This window comes from Colobus angolensis, unplaced genomic scaffold, assembly GCF_000951035.1.
Source record: "Colobus angolensis palliatus isolate OR3802 unplaced genomic scaffold, Cang.pa_1.0 Scaffold259, whole genome shotgun sequence".
NCBI lineage: Eukaryota > Metazoa > Chordata > Mammalia > Primates > Cercopithecidae > Colobus > Colobus angolensis.
In genome coordinates, this window is record NW_012115810.1 from 1943177 (window position 1) to 1951485 (window position 8309).

General features: G+C 35.3%; 1 pseudogene; it reads left to right on the plus strand.

The window, feature by feature from the left end:
* Positions 1 to 6638: 6638 nt before the first annotated feature.
* On the plus strand, positions 6639 to 7404 carry LOC105515338 (annotated as a pseudogene).
* The last annotated feature ends 905 nt before the right edge of the window (positions 7405 to 8309 follow it).

The window sequence follows — 8309 nt, forward strand, 5'->3', positions numbered from 1 at the left end:
TACTAGAAATTCCAAATACATACCCCACCAATCGCCTTTGGTGTGGGAACTGGGAGTTGGTATTCAGAGTTGCCTCTCTAGGACTGAGTGTGAGGAAGGTTCTTCGCAAAGGTGATGTGGACAAAGGGACAATAAGATTGTCAGGTAATCTGGCTCAGGTTAATTCCAGTGTCAGTTCTAATCCAATAAGATGAATCAATGAGGTTCTCTTTTTCAAGAAATGTAACAGGTTGTCATTTAATCAATTAATTGTAAGATCTGAACTGTTCATTTTCTGAGCCCTTTATTTTAGCTAACTTTTCTGGTTTAAAATTTTTTTATATAATCAAATAAACACTTGAAAAAAAAACAGGACTGGAAAATGTGTCACTGAGTACTATGGTCAGAAGCTCCTTGCTTACTGTTAAGGTCACGGTGCTCTGAAAACTTTTTGTTGTCATTGTTCAAATTAACTAACGCTCTTTTTCTTCTTAAACCTTTGGCAATGGTATTGTTATGCTATATTACATCTTACATTTTTACAAATACAGGAACTGCAAAGACCACACAATCTGGAAAATATTTAATACAAGTCAAGTTAAATAATTGTAAAGGCAGTTAATGAAATGAATGACCAATGACCGCCTACTATTTATTCCTTGAGAAAATGTTTACATACATCAACTTACATATTAGAAAAGGATCTTTTTCAAAGCACATGAAATATTTTTGAATAAATAAAATATAAAGATGACTGTCTTTGAAACACTGCTAAAATATGTCAAAATAGTTAAAGAATGTATGAGATAAAAGTATGCTATTGAATAGAACAGTAGCAAATAAAAACTAGAATTTAGTTGTGGAGTGAGGAACTGAGAGAGAAAAATACAGTTACGTGCTGCATAATGACATTTCGGTCAATGATGAACTGCATATATGATGACTGTCCCATAAAATTATAATGGAGCTGAAAAAATCCTATTACCTAGTAAAACTACAGCCTTAGTAAAGTTGTAGTACAATGAGTTAATTGTTTGTGTTGATGCTGAGGTAAACAAACCTACTGGACTGACAGTCGTATAAAAGTATAGCAATACAATTATGTACAGTACATAACCCTTGATAATAATAAACTTTGTTACTGGCTTATGCACTTACTATACTATGCATTTTATTGTTATTTTAGTGTATACTCCTATTTATATAACAATGGTTATTGGTAGAATAGCCTCATGCAGGTTCTTCAGGAAGTATTCTAGAAGAAGGCATTGTTATCATGAGATGAGAGCTCCATGCCTGTTACTGCCCCTGAAGACTTTCCAGTGAGACAAGGTATGGAGGTGGAAGACAGTGACACTGATAATCCTACTCCTGTGTAGGCTAATATGTGTGTTTTTGCCTCCATCTTTAAGAAGAAAAGTTTTAAAAAGTAAAAAATTTAAAGATTAAAGATTTTAAAATTAGAGAAAAATCATATGAAATAAAGACACAAAGAAAGAAAATATTTTTTTGTACAGCTATACAATGTGCTTGTGTTTTAACCTAAGAGTTCCTATAGGGGCTGAAATGTTTTTTAAAAAGATAAAAAATTTATAGACCAAAAAAATTACAGTAAACTAAGGTTAACTTATTAAAGAAATAATTTTTAAAATAAATTTAGTGCAGCCTAATGTAAGTGTAGTGTTTATAAAGTCTACAGTAGTGTATACTAATGTCCTGGTTCTTCACATTCACTCACCACGCACTCACTGACTCATCCAGAGCAACTTCCAGTTCTTTCACAGCTCCATTCATAAGTCCCTATGTAGATATACCAATTTTTATATTTTATACAATATTTTACTGTACTTTTTCTATGTTTAAATACACAAATACTATTGTGTTAAATGGCCTACAGTAGTCATTATAGTAACATGCTTTGCAGATTTGTAGCCTAGGTATAATAGGCTATATCATACAGCCTAGATATATGGTAGGCTATAACATCTAGGTTTGTGTAAGTATAGTTTTATGGTATTTGCATGATGATAAAATTGTATACACTTCCAAGAATGTATTCACATTAAGCGACGCATGTTTGTAGTTGCTTCAGATATTTCTTCTGCTTCTTTCTCTTTTTTCTTCTTTTTCTGGTATTCCCACTATGTGCATGTTACGACTTTTGTTGTCCCACAGTTTGGGGATTTTCTGTTCCGATTTTTTCATTCTCTTTTTTTTTTTTTTTTTTTCCAGTTTTGGAAGTTCTGTTGACGTATCCTCAAACCCAGAGATTCTTTTCTCAGTCATGGCCAGTCTATTAATGAACCCATCAAAAGCATTCTTCTTTCTGTTATAATGTTTTTGATCTCTTGCATTTTTTTTATTCTTAGAGTTTCCATTCCTATTTATATGACTCATATGTTCTTGAAGGTTGTCTACTTATTCCATGAGATCCCTTAGCATATTAGTCGTAGTTGTTTTATATCTATGTCTGATAATTACAACATCTCTGCCATAGCTGGGTCTGATTCTGATGCTTGCTCTGCCTTGCTTCAAACTGTGGTTTTTGCCTTTGAGTATGCCTTGTAATTTTTTGTCAAAAGATAGACAGGATGTATTGGGTAAAAGTAACACTGAACAGACCTTTAGTGATGTAGTGGTAAGGTATGCAGGGAGGGGAAGCATTCTTTGAGTCTTTGGGTGAGCCTGTGCCCCTTAGCTATAAATTTCACAAGTGCTCTTAGCTTGTTCTGGTAGTGCAGGATTGCTACAGGGGGTTGGAGTTGGGTATTTCTCTTTCTCCATGTTGGTTAGCCTCTAATAAAGCCGCAATGATTGCACTCGGGTAAAATAGTTTTTCCTGAGGCCAGGCCTTATTAAGAACTGAATGCTCTGAGGTATTTCAAAGTGGTTATTTTCCCCTTCTCCTTCTAGAAGCCTGAGAAGGTTTTGCTCCGATCTTCACAGTGAGACCTTGTAGAGTTAAAACTCATAAAAGTATGACCTCCCTCACTGTATTAGTCTGTTCTCACATAGCTATAAAGAACTACCTGAGACTGGGTTATTCATAAAGAAAAGAGGTTTAATTGGTTCACGGTTTCACAGGCTATACAGGAAGCATGGCTGCGGAGGCCTCAGGAAACACAATTATGACAGAAGGCAAAGGAGAAGCAGGTATGTCTTCACACAGCCAGAGCAGAAGATAAGGTGAGAGATGGGAGAGGTGCTACACACTTTTAAATTATGAGATTTCATCATAGCTAACTCACTATCACAAGAACAGCACCAAAGGGGAGATTGGCCCCCATGATCCAATCATTTCCCATCAGGCCCCACTTATAACTTTGGAGATTACCATTTGACATAAGATTTGGGTGGGGACACAGACCCAAACCATATCACCCACCTTCCCATGACTGGGTCCTTCTGGAGCACTTATCTCCCAGGCTCTCTCTACTTTAGGCTTCCAGCAACTTATCAATTACAGTTCAGGTTTTCCTATCCCAGTACTAGTTCTAGGGGTGTATTCTGCTTATGGCCATTAAGTTGTGATATTCTCTTTGTGCCCATCTATCTTGCTAATTTTGAGGGGTAGTGGTTTGCTCTGTAATCATACTTCTCTGATAGATCTAAAATAAGCTGTTGATTTCTTTAGTCTGTTTAGCTTTTTATATGTTAGGATGCAGTTATGACTTGTAAGCTCCTTATGTGCCAGAACAGAACCTGGAAATTCTAAATCTATAAGTGTTTTTTTCTTACATCTGACTTTGCAATAGAATTTAACTAGTCTCTTGATATTAGTTGGATATTCCATCATCCTTTTTGCATCTTTTGTTTGCTGTAACAATTTTATAAGGAGTGGTAAGTAGTAAGTATGCATTCCTTAAATACTTGGTAAAAAGTACCAGCAAAATAGTTGGGGCCTGGGGTCTTATGCAATTTTTAAATATTGTTCCAAGTTATATTTCCATATAACTTAATTAAATTATTTGAGGTTTTTTTTTTTTGGTGCTCAGCCATCATAAATCATTTTTATTATCACACACACACACACACACACACACACAAAACCTCTACGGCTTTGCACATGTTATTTCTCTTTTTGGAGTACTCTTCTTTTCATATATTTTGCCAGCTAACTCTTACTATCCATTAGTTTTCTTTGATACTTTGCCTGCAATCAATAGCTTCTACCAGATGGTAGTGGTCATATATTACAGAGAACCATGCCTTACAGAAAGCCTTGACCTCAGTCAGATCAGATTTGTATGCTATATAGGATCCTTCTCTTTTCTCAAGGCTCTTATCACACAATATTGTCATTCCCTGTAGACTCATCAGTATGTTCCACTAGTTCATAATCTCCTTGAAGGCAAGAGTTGTATGACTTCTTGATTCCTACTAGATTGACATGTATTAAGTCCTTAAAGTATTTGTAAAACAAAACGTTCTATACAACTAACTAGGTTATGGTGTTCAAGGTCAAGTGGTTGTTTTCTCCATACCTTTGCTTGCTATTGGCATTTGTGAAATTTTAATTGTTCAGTGCACACTTTAAGCAGATAACCACTACCATCTGGTGGCAATTACATGAATTACAGTCAATAACCTCAGAGTATGTTTCAAGCCGGTAGTTCTCACTTCAGCGAATGGGAAACCAGACCAGTGGAGAGGTGGGCAACAAATGTGTTTTTCAAGTACTTAAAAGGTCAAAGTTAGCTCACTATTTTCAAAACATTATGGGCATATTCAGTGATAACTCCATAATCACATATTTTACTTGCAAGAACATGGTTCAAATATTCTTTAAAGATATTTTATTAAACAGACATTTATTTTGTTGTATTTTTCAACTGTATTGACTTTTTATCATTATGAAATCTCTTTTTTAATCTCTTAAATTCTCTTTGCCTTAAGTTTTACTTTAATATTAATAGAGCTACACTACTTTCTTTCAATTATTTTTTACACGGTATGTCTTTTTCTATCAATCATTTTACTTTCAACTGATCTGTGTCTTAGTATTTGTAGTTTGTGAGTATCCCTCTACCTGCTTCACTGGCTCCATCAAAGTAAAAGTCAGGCAGTCTTTTACTTTGCAATATCAATGGGCCTCTAGTAGATATCTCTTGTCTTCATCAATGGGTAACATCATGCTCTACTAGTTTAACACTAAGCTATGACAGTCAAGGATGTATATACCTTGCGCAAATGGAATGTTCTATTTGTTCTGCATGTGGATTCTTGCTTATACTCCCTGCTTGTGGCCATGTGGGAAAGGTAACAGTGCGGTCAGCATTGAGAGACATGAAATTCTAGGAATGCAGTGACTATAATCTACTGTATCATGAAGAATATGTAGGTGGAAGATGCGTAGTTTATATTATAAAATTCCATGACTAGAAAATAATTGTTCATATTTTTCTGAATACTCTGGAAAATTGCCAGTAATGCTTAACTATAACTTTTAGAGAGCCACTGAATACTAGCATTCATTTGCAGCATAATGAATGATGCACCATCATAAGTAGCAATGTGACCAGCATTAAGTCAATGGTAAAGATTTTGCAGGGGCAAGAAACTGTTTTAATACAAACAGGTCCCAAAAAGCCACAACATTGTGGTAAATAACAATAATGTCCTCTATTTTCTGAAGGTGGGAAATATGAAATTAGCCTGGTCATGTGACAACTCACACAAAATAATTAGGGAGCCTGAACAGAAGAAGATGGTGTTTGGATACCACAAAAAACAATCATGTGCACTAACTGGATAATAAATAAGTTGATAAGTGCCTAATTTTTGTCCACTATTAAAAACCATCTTTATGATAAGTCTCTATGCCTAATATAAACCCACGCGTATTACAAGGTATTTTAAAATCATGTTGCAGATATAGAAAGGATCCTGTATCAAGTATTTGCCTGTTGTCCTGCTGACCCTAGAGGTGGCCCTGTTTCTAGGTATCTCTAATTAGACAGTAGGGAACTTGTTTAGAAAAAGGATTATAGAGGGGAAATACACCTAACTAATCAAGATATAATTAAACGGCATACATGGAAATTGTCCTAAGAGTGAGAGCTGTGATGTATACACACACTGATGATCCATAAATTAAACGAAAGTACAAATTAGAACTTTAGCAAAGGGATAGCTTGAGCACAGACCTCTGGTTTCCATATCTTTTGAGTTTTCTTTCTAGTGTGATGCAATATAACATTCCAGAAAAGGCAAAACTATGAGGATGAAAAATGATTCATAAATTATAGTGCCAATCTATCCTATCCAAAAAAATAGTCTGGATTAAAAGAAAATTGAAACAGAACAGAGATTTCAAAGTAGGTGGTGACCAAAAGAAGACACAAATTTTATAAGCCTTCAATTAGTCTATCTACCTGCCTACCCATCCATCAAAAATAACTATTTTTGAAATAAACTTTAAGAAATTTTTAGATATTCAAGAGTCAATATTAAAAAAAGTTGATAGAAGCCTGAAATAAAAATTTTACATTGTCCCAACAAAACACAACATGGTGGTTAATGTGAGTGTTGAAATTTATATAATTCATATTAGATAATATTAAAATCATAAAAAGGAATCAGATCTCTTTTTTGTTAATGTGGAGGAAACAGAGGATATATTTTAAATAAGAAAAGCACCCTGTTTTATGGCTGGAACCATGGAGGATGTAAAAGAGAAGAAGAAGGTTCCTGCTGTGCCAGAAACCCTTAAGAAAAAGCAAAGGGATTTCACAGAGCTGAAGATCAAGCACCTGATAAAGAAGTTTGCCCAAAAGATGCTTCAAAAGGCAAGGAGGAAGCTTATCTGTGAAAAAAGAGAAGCATTATCGCAAGGAATATAGGCAGATGTACAGCACAGAAATTCGAATAGGTAGGATGGCAAGAAAAGGTGCAACTTCTACGAACCTGCAGAACCCAAAACAATGTTTGCTGTCAGGATCAGAGGTATGAATGGTGTGAGCCCAAATGTCCGAAAGGTGTTGCAGCTTCTTTACCTTCATCAAATCTTCAATGGAACCTTTATGAAGCTCAATGAGGTTCATTTAACATTCTGAGGATTGTAAAACCATATATTGCATGGGGGTACCCAAATCTGAAGTCAGTAAATGACCTAATCTACAAGGATGGTTATTGTAAAATCAGTAAGAACCAAATTGCTTTGACAGGTTAACACTTTGATTGCTCGATCTCTTGCTAAGTATGACATCATCTTCATGGAGGAACTGATTCATGAGATCTATACTGTTGGAAAATGCTTTAAGAAGCAAACGACTTCCTGTGGCCCTTCAAATTATCCTCTCCATGAGGTGGAATGAAAACAAGATGACCTATTTTGTGGAAGGTGATGATCCTGGCAACAGGGAGCAACAGGTCAACAGGCTTATCACTAAGGTGTCTACCATGATGATTTTTCTAATGCAGTGAGTTAATGAACAGTATCTGCTCTCAGATTAAAAAAAAAAAAAAAAAAAGCAAGTGAGAAAAAAAGATCTATTTTTGTTAAAACAAACCAAAAGTCTGTATATGTATATACACTTATACAATTTTGTATGGGCATGGGCTAAAAGAAAATATAAAGGCTACTAACATTGATTTAATTATGATTTTATGGAAAGAGGAAAGTAATTAGGGAGAGTAATAAATTGGTTATATTTCTTTGCATTATTTTCCTCATTACAGTGGTTGTGTAATGTTGAATTAACATTTCAATGAGAAAAGTGTTAATTAACGAATGGATATTTATTACTGTAGAACAGCATTCTAAATCATTTGTTGGCATCTGCAAGGTTTTCTAGAGTAGAGACTTGAAGGCATACATGAAATCTGTCCTCAAGAAGCTGTCAATTATTTTTCTACTTCTGTTAAAAACAGACTAGGTTGATGCAGATAGACCAATCTTCTAGACATATTTAGGTTCAGGAAAGTTATAAACATCAAGGACTAAAGGAAAACACACTGAGGTGAGGCCAATATTTAAGCATTTTTTCCTCTTGAGGCATTTGCCAATTAACATGTAGTATCTGGTAGAATGGAAAGGTGGTAAGCAAATGACAGCTTAACGCCTGAGAAACTGGGCAGAGCTTCTGGTCATTTTATGAGGGTGATGGGACAAAATAATTGTTCAAAGCGAACAAGGAGGAGGATTTTGGGCAAACAACTCAGGATTTCAGTTAAAAACCTTGGGCCGGGCGCAGTGACTCATGTCTGTAATCCCAGCACTTTGGGAGGCTGAGGTGGGTGGATTACGAGGTCAGGAGATCAAGACTATATTGGCTAACACCCGGTGAGGTCTGTCTCTACTAAAAATACAAAAAAATTAGCCAGGCATG